The following is a 16,633-nucleotide window of genomic DNA, read 5'->3' on the forward strand; positions in this document are numbered from 1 at the left end:
AGTAACCTCATTGATTTTGACTCTAAATCAATTTTCTATAAAATATTTTCCAGAATGCCTTGCATTAAATATACATGTAGTAACTGCCAACACTACTCTCTTCCTGATTTTCTGTTCTAAAATATAAATCATTGCTGTTAAACATTTCCTCCTTTAAGCCATTTACAACAATCTATGTAGAAAGTATAATTTTGCTATTTTTATTATGGGGAAAGCAAGGCACATAGATATGACTAAACTTTCATTGTAGATAGTTAGAAAATTTGGTATTTAATGATCTCTGACTTTTAGTGCATGCAAATTCCAGGACATTATTGCCTCAAACCTTTAAGGACATCAGGAAATGTAGTCATATATTTACAAGAAATATTTGACTTTTAAAAATTAATATTTTAAAATTATGGATCTCTTAGTCCATGACTGTGTTGCTACATAAAACCTGACATTAGGTGTTTTACAAATAAAGAGAAAAATTGTCTCCTTATTCTTGTGACTGGCAAGTCCAAAGGCATGCTCCTATGTTGAAAACATTCTTTGAAGTATGGTTCTTTCTATTCTCCCACCATCTTCTCACTAACAGTTTTCTCTGTCTCTTTCTGTCTTTCTGGTGAGTGCACGCACCCTATAGCAAAAACCAAAACAAAACAAAACAAAAAAAAAAACAAAAAAAAACTCTCCAAAAAAAAGAAAAAAAATTGCATTAATTTCAATTTTTATACCAAAATAAACTCATACTTTAATTTTAATTTTCCTAAAAATTGTACATATTCAAACATTTACATGTGTATAGTCATATAGTATAGATCCATATATTAGATAGGTTTAGATATAGATATATTCAAATTGCACTATACAGTTAATATGTATATAATATTTTTGAATAAAAATATATTTAATGAGAATCCATTCAAACTATTCTAAGTAACCTCATTGATTTTGACTCTAAATCAATTTTCTATAAAATATTTTCCAGAATGCCTTGCATTAAATATACATGTAGTAACTGCCAACACTACTCTCTTCCTGATTTTCTGTTCTAAAATATAAATCATTGCTGTTAAACATTTCCTCCTTTAAGCCATTTACAACAATCTATGTAGAAAGTATAATTTTGCTATTTTTATTATGGGGAAAGCAAGGCACATAGATATGACTAAACTTTCATTGTAGATAGTTAGAAAATTTGGTATTTAATGATCTCTGACTTTTAGTGCATGCAAATTCCAGGACATTATTGCCTCAAACCTTTAAGGACATCAGGAAATGTAGTCATATATTTACAAGAAATATTTGACTTTTAAAAATTAATATTTTAAAATTATGGATCTCTTAGTCCATGACTGTGTTGCTACATAAAACCTGACATTAGGTGTTTTACAAATAAAGAGAAAAATTGTCTCCTTATTCTTGTGACTGGCAAGTCCAAAGGCATGCTCCTATGTTATATTATGGCAAGCAGACGCAAAGAGCAAGGAATGTATGCAAAGAGGAGAGACTTGAGGGAAGCTCTTCTTTTTATAAGAACCCACTTTCACAGAAATTATTCCCTTCTCTCGAGAGTGAGAGCTCTCTCCGTTTTGTGAGGTAGCACTAATAAATTAAGTGTGGGGTGATGTTCTATGATCCAAATGCAATTCAGTAAGCTTGACTTCTTAAAAGTCTCACCTTGTCATTTGATACAAGGTTGATGAATATAGAAGGTTAATGCTAAGTGATGTAAGCCTATGAAAAGTAAGACTATGAAAACACACACTGTATATCCCTATTCAATATCTGCTGAGTGTCTGTACTCTATGGCAGAAATTGAAAAACCCAAAGAAATAATAGTAGGGATATGTGTAGATATGAGTCACTATAGGGAAGAGGGTGGAAAGTAGAGGGTAAAGGGGAGGGGTTCAGGTAAAATATACATAACAGAAACAAGAATGTAAGGTTCTCCATTGAAAATGACAAGTGTGATAATATCCTTGACTTAATTGTCACCTCCTACATGAAGACTTTGAAAAACCAAATTGTGTGCAATAGAGTTTACAACAAACTAAACGTGAATAAGAAATTATATTTTTGAAAGGAAAAATATCAATCATTTCAGAGTTCCACTTTGAGCCTATTTATTTGATTCAAAATAAAGTTTGGGGTCAATACTTAAAAAAAATAAGGAAAGGAAAGGAAAGAAACAAAGTTCAACACCTCCTAATTCCCTTACATTGAGAATCAAATTCCAGTACATGAGTCTTTAGAAAACAAACCATTATCCAAACTACAGTAATGACTAAGTAGAAATTTACTAAAAAAATACATTGAAAAAAATGTAGCAAAGGGATTTTAACTGGTATGTTTGGAAGACAGGTGCAAAGTTAAGAAATCAAGTCAATAAAAAGCCAAGAAAAAGAGCATAATAAAATGTTTGGTTAGTTAGTTGAAACGTGATGTGGAATTTTGAAACATGTTAAACGTGTTTCATTCCCCTTCGTTATACCATAATACCCTTCTCTTTTCTTTTCTTTTTTTCTTTAGAATTCTCTTCTGAACTACATCTCTGGTGGTATCATCTATTTGGCTACTGTTATGATTACTTTTACAGAGTCACTGAGTGTCCCTACAGTTCATAAAACTTTCTGGATGTTTCCATAAGAGTGTTTCTGGATGAGTTTAACATTTACATCAATAGACCTTGAAAAGTAGATAACCCGTTTTAATCTAAGTGAGCCTTATGCAATCAGCTGAAAGTCTATATGGAAAAAAGGCTGACTGCCCACTGCGTAAGAGACAATCTATCAAAAGTTTAATTTTTTATTTTATATTTTATTTCCTGTTGGCTGAAACTTAAACATTCTTCACTCTTCCTCACTCTCAAGTCTACCTATCTTCACACTGAAATTATAACATCAGTAATCCTGGGCCTCCAGCTTGCTGATTTCAGGAATTTTCAGTCTCCGTGATGATGGAAACCAGATCCTCAAATAAGCCTTTTTCTCTTTGTACATACTTCCAGTTGGTTCTGTTTTGCTGAAGAACCCTGACTAACCCAGCTACTGGTGATTCAAATGTAATATACTTAAATATGAACTAATGAACCTTGCCAAAGACTCATTGTTATTTATAGATGAGTAAATGGTGTGATTCATCCAGTAGTTCATGAGAACTGCTTTCCCAATACTTCTATCTCTGCCACCATAATTAATCTCAGTATTTCTCTGATGAACTCTCTGTCAAACCATTGTCATGTTTCATCTGATAGGTCTTCATCTGGCAGTTCCTTCCAACCAGTCCCCACCCAGCAGTCAGGGAAGTTCTTTAGAAAAGAAGTCTGATTATTTTACTCTCTTGCTTCAGGTCCTTCAATTGTGTTCCACTGTTGTGGAATAAATATTGTCATCTTTAGCACTATCTATGAGGTTCTGTGTGTTATATTGTCTAACTGCCCATATAGTCTCATTTCATGTTATTCTTGCTTTACTTTTCCAGCCTAACACATGTACCTTGTTATTGATTGCAAGAGGCAATCAAAGGTGAAGAGCACCTTTATACTTGCTTTTTAAATAAATGAAGCTCTTAGTTTTTTAAAAATATGTTTATGACCTGAATTAACATAGAGAAATAAAAATATTCAGGAATGCTGCCTAAACTTATCCTTTCTTTCTTTCTTTCTTTCTTTCTTTCTTTCTTTCTTTCTTTCTTTCTTTCTTTCTTTCTTTCTTTCTTTCTTCTTTCTTTCTTTTTCATTTTTCTTTCTTTTTTTAAATTTTTTGCCAAAGATCACATGTGTGTGTGCGTTTGAGAGAGAGAAAGAGACTCTTAATGGGGCCTAATCACATTACAATCCTTCTTTCTATTCTACATCCTATCAGGATCCTGGGCATACATGTTTTTCAAGTAAAGGAGGCTGGGACTTGAACCCTGCTCAGCCATGTAGGATCCAGCTTCCTCTGTGTAGCACTTTATCACTGTGGTCTGGGAAGGGTCCCTTTCTTCACTTAGTCATCTTTATCTCAGGTTCTACCTTAGATAATCTTCTTGAGGAAGCCTCCAGGGATCTTCAAATGGTTTGGTTCCCTTCTTATGTGCTTCCATCTCAGCTTTCCCTTCTCTCTCAGCATTTTAACTAGTGGTGAGGTTGAGGAGCAATTCTCTGTAGGATTTCTGTAAATGTTCTTTATCACCTTTTGTTTTAGACAATATTTTTAAGAATATGTGGATAACAAAAGCTCTGGAACTTAATTAGATTCTTATACCAAATAGAGAGCAGAGAGTTTTCCCTAATAATATAATTTAAATGATCTCTCACTTGGGTAAGGTAGGACAAATTTATTGCCAATCCTTATATAAGATCTGAGCTTCCTCAATGTGGACAAACGTGAAAACATAATACTAACATAATGAGCCCATCATAAAAAACATTGTATTTTATTTTTTAATTTATGGGAACTACAGAGACAGAACATACATCTGTGGTTGTCTGTGGTTGTAGAAAGAAGGCTGGACGGTGCTGCTGATGGGTTTAGAGTTTATTTTGGAGTGCAATGAGTATGTTCTAAAATTGATAGCCACACAAAATTGTGTCTATATGAGAAACTAACTCTATTTTAAATACTTGAATAGTTTGGTATGTGAATACTTCATAAAAGCCATTTTTAAAAATGTGTTTAATACTTGAATCAAGATGAGTTAAATATCCTTGCTTCATACTCTCAGTTTCTCAGCTGTACTGCAAGTCCAATACATGTGAAGTATCTACCTAGGCCCATGTATGCACTGACCCTGTGAGACCTCGGGCAGGGCAGAAGACTGGGGTTGAAAGAACAGATGTGAGCAGGATGCTTCTACTTCCTGCTGTGTGGTGGGCCCGTAGTACCACTTCTCTCACCCATGATTCTCCTTAGTACTATATCATTTAATTAATAAAAACTTGAAATAAAATCTGTGTCATCTTCTTAATTTTTGTTGTTGTTATTGTTGTTGCCATAGGGCACTTGAATTTGCCAGAGAGAGAGAGACAGTGAGAAGGAAAGTGAGAAGTCAACCTCCAGGTGTGATGGCAACACTGCAATTCTCTCTTCTCCATTCTCCTCCTGGGATTTTGGGCACGCACCCACAAGTGCCCAGTGTGATTCTGAAGCTGCTATCTTCTGGACTTGAACCACAACTGGTCATGTGGAAGTCTAGTGTTGTAACCACCATTTTGACTGTAGGATGTGGCCCAGTCATGACAGTTTTAAAACCACAATGTTAAAGTCATATGGGGTTGGAGCCTGCAGGTGGTGTGGTGGTTGGGGCTCTGGATTCCCACATGGCCGACTGAGGTTCAAGTCCTCAACCTGATGGTTTACTTTCTTACTCTCTCTCTCAAGTATACATGCCCCATATCAAATTTAAAAATAGTAAATAAAATTAAACGAATCTCTAAAAAAGAAAAAGAAACATGAGTTTCCACCTATGAAGATACATCTTTAAGAAAAGGATACTTAAGCTAAACATTCTAGCAGAAAGAGAATTTTGATCCAAAGAAGAAGCTAAGAAGGCAGAAAGTATGCAAACTCAGGGAGTATATAATTAAGATCAATTTAGTCCTTTTTGGCTTTAACTAGTAAAAGTGCAACAAAAGAACAATGGGTGTGTGACAGAAGGTGTAATAATATAAAACAATTGCTGAATTGTCAGCTTTCAGTGAAAGTTTCAAGGTTTTGCAGTCTATCTTTTCCTTATCTATTCACACATACTAATAATTTGTAAAAGTACTAAATAAATAAATAAAACCAAAATTGTAAAATAAAAATAAAAAGAAAGGATAACAATTTTACAGTGCCAGAAATAACCAAAGGATATTAGAAAAGTTAGTCAAACTCTCTGGGTGCCAAAAGCACATTTTTCCTCCACTGCTTTGCTGATTTTTTTTTTTTCCAGTGACATTAGGGGACCATTAAAAAAAATACCCCATAGAATAGGATTGTCTTGCTCACCACCAAAATCAGACACAGAGAATACCTGTGAACAACTCCTAATGATCATTTTTTTTCCTTGTTCCACTTCTGCTTCTCTTCCTGTACTAAAATTCTATGAAAGTCAGAAGATCCACTGTCAGTCAGAGGGTTCAAAATTTTGAGTCACTTTGTCATGTAGTCTTGAGAATCATGGTTTCCATGCAAACTTAAAATGATATCTACCCAGATGGCAGTAATTATTGGTGGAAAATTTGAGACAGCCATAGTGGTTTCATAATGAGAAGGAAGGTGACAGTATGTTATCCTAAAAAGGAGAGAAAACCATCACCTAATTAACTATTCTGAGATGGAAATTAATGGTCTTAGGAATTAGGAAAAAGAAAAAGGATCTAAGAGAAAAATATGTTTCATGTTCTAAAGGTATTCTAAAGAATTAAAGTTATTCCAAGTGATTTGGAAGATGACATTACTGTAATGCACAAAAATGAATAATTATAAATTTAAAAGAAGTGTTACCATTCTATTCTAAATTTTCATCCATCCTATCACAGAAAAAATGCATAATGGATCCAAAAATAATTTAATTTATAAATTATGTGGTAATATATAAATCCCTATAAACACTAATAATGATCTTTTAAATTTGACTATTTCCTCGTTGATTTTAAAAATTTTTTCCTGAATTTCAGATCCTTTACCTTGTGCTTCCCACATAATATTGCCAAGATCATCATGTAACTTGAATACATTTCATTTCATTTATCTGTGAGAAAATAATTTATCTTTAATTATGATAAATGAATCATAATTCCAAAAATTTTTCTCTTTTTTTTTTGTGTGTGTGTGTTTTGAGAGATTTTTGCTATCGAATGTGTGTATGCTCACCAGAGACAAAGACAGGAAGTGAGAAATTACTTTCCAGGAGGAATGGCCATGCACAATTCCTTCTCCTCCATTCTCCTCTCAGGATTTCGAGCATGCATGCACACGTGCCCAGCATGAAATTTAAGCCTCTGGGTCCAGAACTCAAACCACACTGTCAGCACACCAGCAAATGACAATGCTAGGATTCAAAGTCAAATTCATCCTATAAAAACTCTAGGTTCCAGAAAACTACCCAATATACTTCTGGCAGATAAAAATAAATAAAAAAATAAAAATAAAAATAAAAAATTAGAACAGAGTACCCTAGTATGTCAATGGTTTCCTTCTTTAGCATTGTGGTTCATAAGATACTGCATTCTATTATGAACTGGTCTCTCAGCATTATCATCAAAGAAGAGTCTTAGCAAATAAGTAAATAAGTCTTTGCTTGAATTTCTTAGATATTCCTTTTCTGAATTAACCAACAGTAATTTAATTAATTTATTTATTTATTTATTTATTTATTTTAGAATGTTTGACATAGTGCAGGTGCACTCACCAGAGAGGAGAGAGACAGAAAGAAAGTGAGAAATCACCCCCCAGGAAGAATGGCCACACCATTCCTTCTCCTCCATTCTCCTCTTGGGAATTTTGGGCTCCTATATACTGACATCCCCAGGATGATTTTCAAATCACCAGGTCTAGGACTCAAGCCATGTGAGAATCCAGCCACTTTAACCACCATGCTACCTACTGGCCCCCACCAACACTAATTTAATGAACTTGGAAACATTCATAGTGTACCTAGTACATGATCAGATGGCCTTTCCACTTGACATCATTGACTCTACAAATTCCTTGTTTAGAATTTGATAGGTAATGAGTATTTAAGTGAACCTCAAAAACAAAATTTGACATCAATCTCTTCAGCTTTATTTTTATTTGAAGTTTAATCTAAAACTGAACACATTCAACATGAAGAATCTGCCACAGTGAAATTACTGCAGGATTTGAAATTTCTTCATCTACCCGTTGAGACTTGTATACCTCCAAACATCAGGTTGCTAATGAGCTTTGGGCACTGTAGCAATGTAGACAATAATCCCTTTTCTCTTAATATCTACACCCCAAACACAGGAACTGAAATGGTAAGCAATCAGCTTCTGCTAGTGGATGTTACTGATATGTGTCAAAACAAAGAACTGATTAAGAAATGTTTTTGTTACTCATAAATAACAATTTATTCCATGGTAGCTTTGCTCAATAACAAGAAAATCTTGCATCATTATTTTCAGAAGAAATACATGATAAATAACCAAATGGGGCAATCCCAGAGAAAAATTTGTAAGGATAACTAGGGCCTCTTCCCATCTGTATCATGCAAGATTCCCAATTTTTAACAGTTCACTTGCTCTGTCACAATGAAAAATACAGATTAAAGTGTAGTCTGTGAATTGTTTCAATAAATCTTAGAAAACAGATTCACCCAATACCTTAGAAAGTAATTAATTTAATTTGAAAGACTGTGCAAATTATATGAAATGTTTCAAAATAAAGAGTTAAAAATAATAGAATTCCTATCTTTCCTGGAGAGAATACTTTTTACCTAGATAACCAAGAACTTTTGTCTATTTAATAAAGTTATGATGTGATTTTAAATTCTGGTGAATATTTTTAAGAATTATTTTCTTTTTCTCTTTCTTCCTTTCTTTGTTTTTTTCTTTCTTTCTTTCCTCCTTTCTTTCATTTATTTTAATTTGACCAGAGAGGTGCGCACACACACACACACACACACACACACACACACACAGTGAGAGAGAGAGAAAGAAAGTGAGAAAGAAAGTCGCCAGGTCTAGAACTCGAACCAAGCTTGGCCATGTGAGAGCCTAGTGCCCTTAATCACCATGCCACTTGCCAGACCCTGGTGAAATAATTTTTAGGCTTTGTTATAGGATATGTTTGTTTGCAGGAGAGAGAGAGAGAGTGGAGCAGGGGAGAAAGTGAGAAGTCATCCCTTCTCCACACTTTTCTTGAGATTTTGATCATGCATAAATGTTTCCAGCCTCATCTTCAAGCTGCTTGGTCAGGGACTCAGACCATGTAGTCAGACATGTAGGATACAACTACCTTAGCCTCCATGCCATCTGTTGACCCAAACTCAGATGAGTTCTAATATCCTCTGTTTACCTCTTTTAACATGAGAGAGGGTAGATTTATTTTGGATGTTCAGATACAGCAACCCTTGCAGCACTCCAAGAATTTATGAATAAAGTTGATTGTTCACAAATCAAAAATACTGTTCCAGAATCAGTTTTATTTTTTTATTTCATTCTTCAGCTCAATTAGCCAAAATTCTCTTTTTCGTTATCATTTGTTGGAACTATCCAAAAGTAACGTCTGTGGGACCAGGAGTTAGCATAATGGCTGGCCATGGACTCCCACATAGTTGACCGTGGTTTGCATCCTGGACCCAGTGGCTTAAACTCATGCCAGGTGCTTGTGCGTGCATGCCCAAGATCCCAAGAGGAGAATGGAGGAGAAGGGATTGCAGCATGGCCATTACCTCTGGGGGTGAGATTTCTCGCTTTCTATCTCTCTCTGTCTATCTGTCTGGTGAGTGCACGTGCCCCATAGCAAAAAATCTCTCCCCCCCAAAAAAAAAGTAATGTCTGGCACTCATTAATTTAATAGCACAAGAGATGGGTTCTAGAACTGAGTAGCATGCATAAATGACCAAAGCTGGGTCAGCATACTCTGTCACACCACATGGGTAGCTTTAGATGTAAGGGATTTAATGGTAGAAAAAAATGAAATGACAGACAAAACCAAGGAAGTGACATGCAAATCCAATCTGATTGGCTAAAGTTTGCATTTGCCTTATTGGGTCATAGTCTGATCAACTGGCAGTGGATGATTGCCTAAAGCTCAGCCGCTGTGTTTGGCTGAAGCTCAATTGCTAAGTTAGCAATATGTATGCTTCCTGGGATTCCAACTTGCTTGTATTAAATACATCAAGCCAGGTTGCAGTTCAGTGTATAAGGAGACTGCTTTGGGCCTCATTTATCACCCAAGTACTTGCTTAGGACAGTTTAGTTCAGTTTAATAGAACTCATTTATTAGTATGATCATTGAATAAAATGTACATTTCCATCCATTCATATCTTGGCTAGTTGTTTCTAGTGATGCAAGTTTACCAGACAATTGAAGCAAGCTTTGGAAAGCCTTGTTCCCTTCAGTCTGAATTGGGTGTCAATCCTAAGAGTAAGCTCTGTTCCAGAGCTTTTATAGTCTTGGTAGAATTCAATCTACACTTCTCTGTCATTCTTTTAAATTCATGGGTTTGTATTATTAGTGCTTATCACAAAACATTACTGAAGTATGACAGCAATAGATGTTTTAAAATCTCTACAATAAAACAAACAAAATTTTATGTTTGAATGATACTTTTGATAGATATCCTTTTACTAACATAAACTGAGTGAAATATTTTCAAGAACAGATTAAATATCCCTGTCCTTGAAAGGAATGCGTAATACCAATGTATTGTCTTCTGGTTACCAAAAAAAGGGAAAAAAATATTTTTACTTAACTACACTGTATTTTAAAAGTCACTCAAAGAAAAATATAGATTAGTAAATTATTTTATAGTTTGGTAATTTTTTTCTTTTTTTGGAGAGGTTTTTGCTATAGGGACCCTGCGCTCACCAGAAAGAGAGACAGAAAGCGAGAAATAACTCTCCAAGGGGAATGGCCACATCACAATTCCTTCTACTCCATTCTCCTCTCAGGATCTTGGAGATGCACGTACAAGCACTCAGCGTGAGTTTAAGCCACCAGGTCCAGGACTCAATCTGTAGTAGACTACATGGGAGTCCAGTGACATAGTCATTACACCAACTGCTGGTCCCGGTAAATAATTTTTTAAAAAGAAAAAACGTTTTCTTTTTAACTCACCTTAGTTAAAATTTAAGAACTAATATAAATAACACTGCTGAGAACTGAGAAGTTAAAAAAAAAATAGATAACATCCTTCTTTCATAGTCAATGTAGTTAATCAAGCAAGTATATCTCTACTTATCTGTATGGCAGACATTTGATAAGTGTTACATAAGTAAAAATTGCTATTGGGTTATGAAAAAAAAAGGATTAGTTCTAAATTAAGGCATAAATTTTAACATTACATATGGTTTAAAAGTGATTAATTCATTTCTCAAATTAGTCTTATGAGAAATAGTACAAGTTTCATTCATTTGAAATATATTTTAAGATGTATTATTTGTACCCATATTCTTAGTGATCATTTAACACCTTCAAGTTAATTATTATTATTATTCTAATCCTGAAAGATAAATTTTAAAATGTATTAGTTACTGTAAACTAACAACTAGAAAATAAAGCAGTCATTAAAGAAAGTAATGAATTTTAATTGTAAACGAAAACAGTTCAATAAAGATAACTTGTTAGCAACTCATTTAACCTGAGCTCTACTTAAACTACCTTCAAAGCAATAGAAAGTTTATTGTAATATAAACACACTCATTCATGCAGAACAGCAAATGTCAGAGGAAAAGGCTAATAGTTTCATAAGCAACCTTAACAGCAACACTATATAATAAACGCCATGAGGCCTGACAGTTCTAATCAGCTGGTAGTAACCTTCAAACTTGCAAGGACAGATCTGAAAATTAGTATGTTGCATTCTGCTAGCTATTATAAAATAATCACCTGAGAGTTTTAACAGAAATATCTAATTTAGTACTTAGCTGAATCATTTCAAAAGGTGACAAATTATACCCACAACCTGTTTAATTAAATTATCTATTTATCTTAGGATATTACAAGTCGATATGCACCGAAACACATTATTATTTAAAAAAGTACTTTGTTACAAACCCATGTAAGTTCACATGTTGATTAGCCTTTTTTACAGGCTTCAATAACACAAAGAAACTTATTTTCAAGGAGATAAATTATTCTGTATACTACAGACTAGCTACTTTAACCTAAATGGAGAAAGGTACTATATGTTATCATCCAAACGCCAATTTGCAAACCCTCTGAGGATCACAAAGTGCTCAGTTATAAATAGTATGACTTGAGTACAAATCATTGTCAAACCAAATGTATTTTGTACTATGACAGAATAATGGCCTTGATTCCTTCAATCCACAGTAAGTGTAATCGAGCTTGACCTCAGGAAGTCTTTTAACTCTGTCCCACATGGCATACTCATCAACAAGTCAGGAAAATATGGTTTAGGTCATGCTATTGTTGGCTTGATGTAAAAGGCATTGGAGTGTGTTGCTCAGAAAGTAGTTATTGATGGTTCATGGTTGACCAGGATTCATGGAATGAAATGAGGGAAGTAGGAGGTTTATGTTTGAACAAGTAGTACTATACCAGATGGGATTTTTAAGTTTGAAATAATTTCTAATATTCGAAATGATGGATAATATGGCCTATTTGCTATCTTCTTTTTTTATTACAGTAACCTGGGAAGGGTGATTATTAGATGCTATCATAATGTACACAAACACACACACACTGCCTATGTGTTTTCAAAAGTAACCTAGACAATGGTAAATTTCTAAGAACTAAAAGATGGCATACAACAAAGCCTTCAGTGAAGAAGTAATTAGCTACTACAAATCTAACTTATACCATGACCCCTTGTACCTTCATCACAAAAAATGTATTTTTGCTATTGAACACAAAAGAAATATCACAAATGATGTGTTAAACTGGAAGTGAAAAAATAATAATAATAAAAAAACTAGCAATTTTTAAGCCATAGGAAAAATATGGAAATCTGTTGGACTCAATGCAATCATTAGGGAAATAACTTAATAATCTCACTGAAAAGAAAGATAAGCCCACTATGGGACTGAGTTCTTGAGAAATCTCAGGGATTCTGGAAGTTCCCCATGACTTTACAAATATAGGTACTTAAAGAAAACTACGCTATCCCAGGATAATATAGGACTGATTTCCCTATACTCAGTCCTGAGTCCCTACCAAACACAGGGACATGTTATAGAACAAAGTATTTGCAAATGGGAGCACAGTTGCTCAGAAGCCATTTAAATACATGGCAAAGTCTTATGGCACTCCTTGAAAAACACAGGTGATAGCTAGGGGCCAGATGGTGTTTTAGGGTTCATAGCCAACAAATCTTGTAAAATTATGTAAAAGTAAATCACGATTTTCTCAAGTCCAGTGTAACATAGTCAATTCCAAACTCACTTAAAACTATGTTCTTCAGATACAAGACCATAGATATACTTGTAAGATACTATCATAACCTATATGAAATTGAGCAAGTTACTTTATCTTTCTAAGCATTAACTTCTGTAAAGTGGCATAAATGCAACCAACACTACTTTTTTGTTTGTTTGTTTTTTAGGTTTTTGCCGTAGGGCATGTGCACTCACTGAGAGAGACAGAGAGACACTGAGAGGGAAAGTGAGAAATCACCTTCCCGGGGGGATGGCCACATACTGCAATCCCTTCTCTTATATTCTCCTCTCAGGATTCTGGGCACTCACACACACATACCTGGCATGACTCTCAAGACAGTGGGTCCAGACCATCAACAATGTGAAAGTCTAGCACCACAACCACCATGACAACTGCTGACCCTTACCTCTACATTTTTTTCCATTGTATTTTTGTTGTTATCATTGAGTATCAAAGTCAGGATAAATAAAGTTTTATTTAACTCATGATTCTGTAGGTCCAAGGTTAATGAACTACAATCTGGCAAGGGTATTCTTGCTGGTGGAGACTCTCTGTAGAGTTCTGAGACAGTGAAGAACATGACATGGTTAGAGAGAACAAGAGAGTATGCCAGCTTTATTCACTCCTTTTATTATTATAAAGTCATCAATATTCAATCATAGAATGGCTCCATTTCATCATGCAATTAAATTTCCACTTTCTTAATACCTTCACAATGGCAACCAAATATCAACACAAGACAATGGAGGAGACATTTAAGCCATAGCACACCTTAAATTTATTGGTGTGAATAAAAATGTTAATAACAACAATAACACCTAGTGTTATTTAAGTCCTCACTGTATGAAAGGCATTAAATGAGAGACTCAGTAGTTTTTTGCAGCAGTTCTATGTGACAGATGCTACTATTATATTGGTTTATAGACAGGAAAATTATGGTGCAGAGTTCAAGGAAATTTCCTTGCTCTGGAACACATGACTCATAAACAGTGGGACCAGGTTTTTTTGTCCATCCTGTAATGTTCTTACAGATAAGATGATTGCACATTTTCTGAAACAGAAAATCAACCAAGATTTGTCATAACCATGACAAATGTTAATATCATTATCTGGTTCTACTCGCATTCTAACTCCCACTTAAAAGCTGTGGTACCTAAATTTAGGGATTTGGAGTCTATTTTTCTAGCTGTATTTGATACTGGTAAAACATGAGAAGGTCAGGCCTTTGAATGGGCACTTTGTGTGCAGATATGAAGTAGCATTTGTAATAACAACCCATATGGGACTTCTAATTTTGAGAATAATTTTGGACCCTCAAAAAAGAGAGGAAAGAAATAAACATATAGAAAATAATTACCACAAATATCCATTTTATTTGGAGGACATGAGCAATAATCTGTCATGCTTAGGACCAACAATTTTGTTAAAACAATCATAAAGAGAAATAACATGAAAATTCAAAGCAATTTTACAAGTGTCATGATCTATGCAAAATAGCAATAACGTACTACAGATACAATAGGTAAAAAGTCTCAAAGTCAAATACTTAATTCAATTTTTCTTCAAGATATTCTTTCCTGTTTTCATTTTTAAAATATTCTTTGCTTTCTTTTTCTCATTAAAGTAAAGGAAAAAAAACTTGTCATAATTATCCCTTCCTGGAAAAATATCTTCTGAATGACAAAGCAGAATGTTTACCCTAGGACTGTTATTTCCAGATTTAGTATTTGACAAACAATGATAGTCATAAAATTAATTCATGCTTTGCATTTATTTTATTTTTATTTTAATTAATTAATTAATTAAAATATGATACTTTATTCATATATATATATACATATATATTTACAATTAAAGTATGAATTTATTTTGCTAGAGGGTACATACACTTGCCAGAGAAAAATGGAAAAAAAAACAGAGAAAGTGTAAAGGCATCACTTATGGAGAGACAGTCATGCCACAATTCCTTTTCCATTTATCCTTATAAGATTTTTGACACACACCCACACACCCTATTCACTTCTCAAGCCTCCAGGTTGGATTCAAATTATGTGGGATCTCTCCACTCTAGCCTCTATACCACCAACTGGCCCAATTCATGTTTTTTAGCTAGCCAAGCACTCAGCAATTTCCCTAATGTCATACTAAATCTCAAGTGGCCAATTTTGCATATATCTCCTACTGATCCTATATTTCCTGATCTTTCCCATTGTAAGGATTTGTTCTTAACACTATATCCCTTTTGTAGCTAATTTTGAGTAATTAACTTCAAGTTGTGTTGCTGCCTTATTTCCTGTCTCAATAGTATAAATTTTAAATCACTGGGGAATAGTTTGGAAAATGCTTAATGACAGCTTCGAATACTGACTTTATAATTAACTAAAACTATTCATTTTTATTTCTTAAAAATCCTATATCTTATTTTTATCTCATCCTTTTAGTTCTCATTAAAGCTATCGCTGTATGATTTTATACACACAATTATAATTTTTATTATGTCTTTTAAAGGCAAGGTAAACTACTGGCATAGATACTCATGATATTCAACTGAAGGTCAATTTTTATTTCATATGAACACACAGAGAGAGAAAGACATATTGATATATAATAGATACATAGTTATGTGCTAGACTTGATAAGACATGATAAATTAGAAATGTAATGATCAAGGTAATGCAGTAGTTTAAAGACTGAACTATTTATTCAAATGCTCATCACAATGAACTATGTGTTTTCAATATATTCTAGAGTATCTATTATAGAGTTCATCTTGTGTAAATATAATATGAACAGACATCACTAAAGGACATGCAAATATATACTTAAAATTATTAGATTGACAGAATTGAAGGAAACATAAATGTATTTCACTTTTGTCTTTATGCAGATATCTTAGGGTAAATACAATACACACACGTACACTTACAAGTACATTTTAGAATATATCTCAGCGCATAGTGTGCTTATCTTTGAAAATAAAAGTAATTTTTGAAAATATTTCTTTCTTTTTTTTTTTGGAGAGGTTTTTGCTATAAGGTGTGTGCGCTTGCCAGACAGAGAGACAGAAAGCGAGAAATCACCCCCCAAGGGGGATGGCCACGCCACAATCCCTTCTCTTCCATTCTCTTCTTGGTATCTTGGGCACACACGAACACGTGTCTGGCATGGGTTTAAGCCACTGGGTCCAGGACTCAAACCGTGGTTGACTACGTGAGAGTCCAGCGACATAGCCATTATGTTAACTGCTGGTCCTGATTTATGAAAATATTTCTGTCATAGGATCATGGCATAATGGTTGTGTCACTGGACTCCCATGTAGTTGAACACATTTCAAGTCCTGGGCCTGCAAATTAAAACTCATACTGGGCACATGTGCATATGTACCCAAGATCCCTAGAGGAGAATGGAGGAGAAGGGATTGTATGGTCTTTGGTCGTCCCCCCTGGGGGGTAATTATTTGCCTTCTGTCTCTGTGTCTCCCTGGCAAGTGCACACTCCCTATAGCAAAAAATCTCTCTCTCTAAAAAAAAAAAAAAAGAAAGAAAGAAAATATTATTGGCACTGTAATTTCATTTTATCAATATAAAAAT

This window comes from Tupaia chinensis, unplaced genomic scaffold (genome assembly GCF_000334495.1).
Source record: "Tupaia chinensis unplaced genomic scaffold, TupChi_1.0 Scaffold000536_1, whole genome shotgun sequence".
NCBI lineage: Eukaryota > Metazoa > Chordata > Mammalia > Scandentia > Tupaiidae > Tupaia > Tupaia belangeri.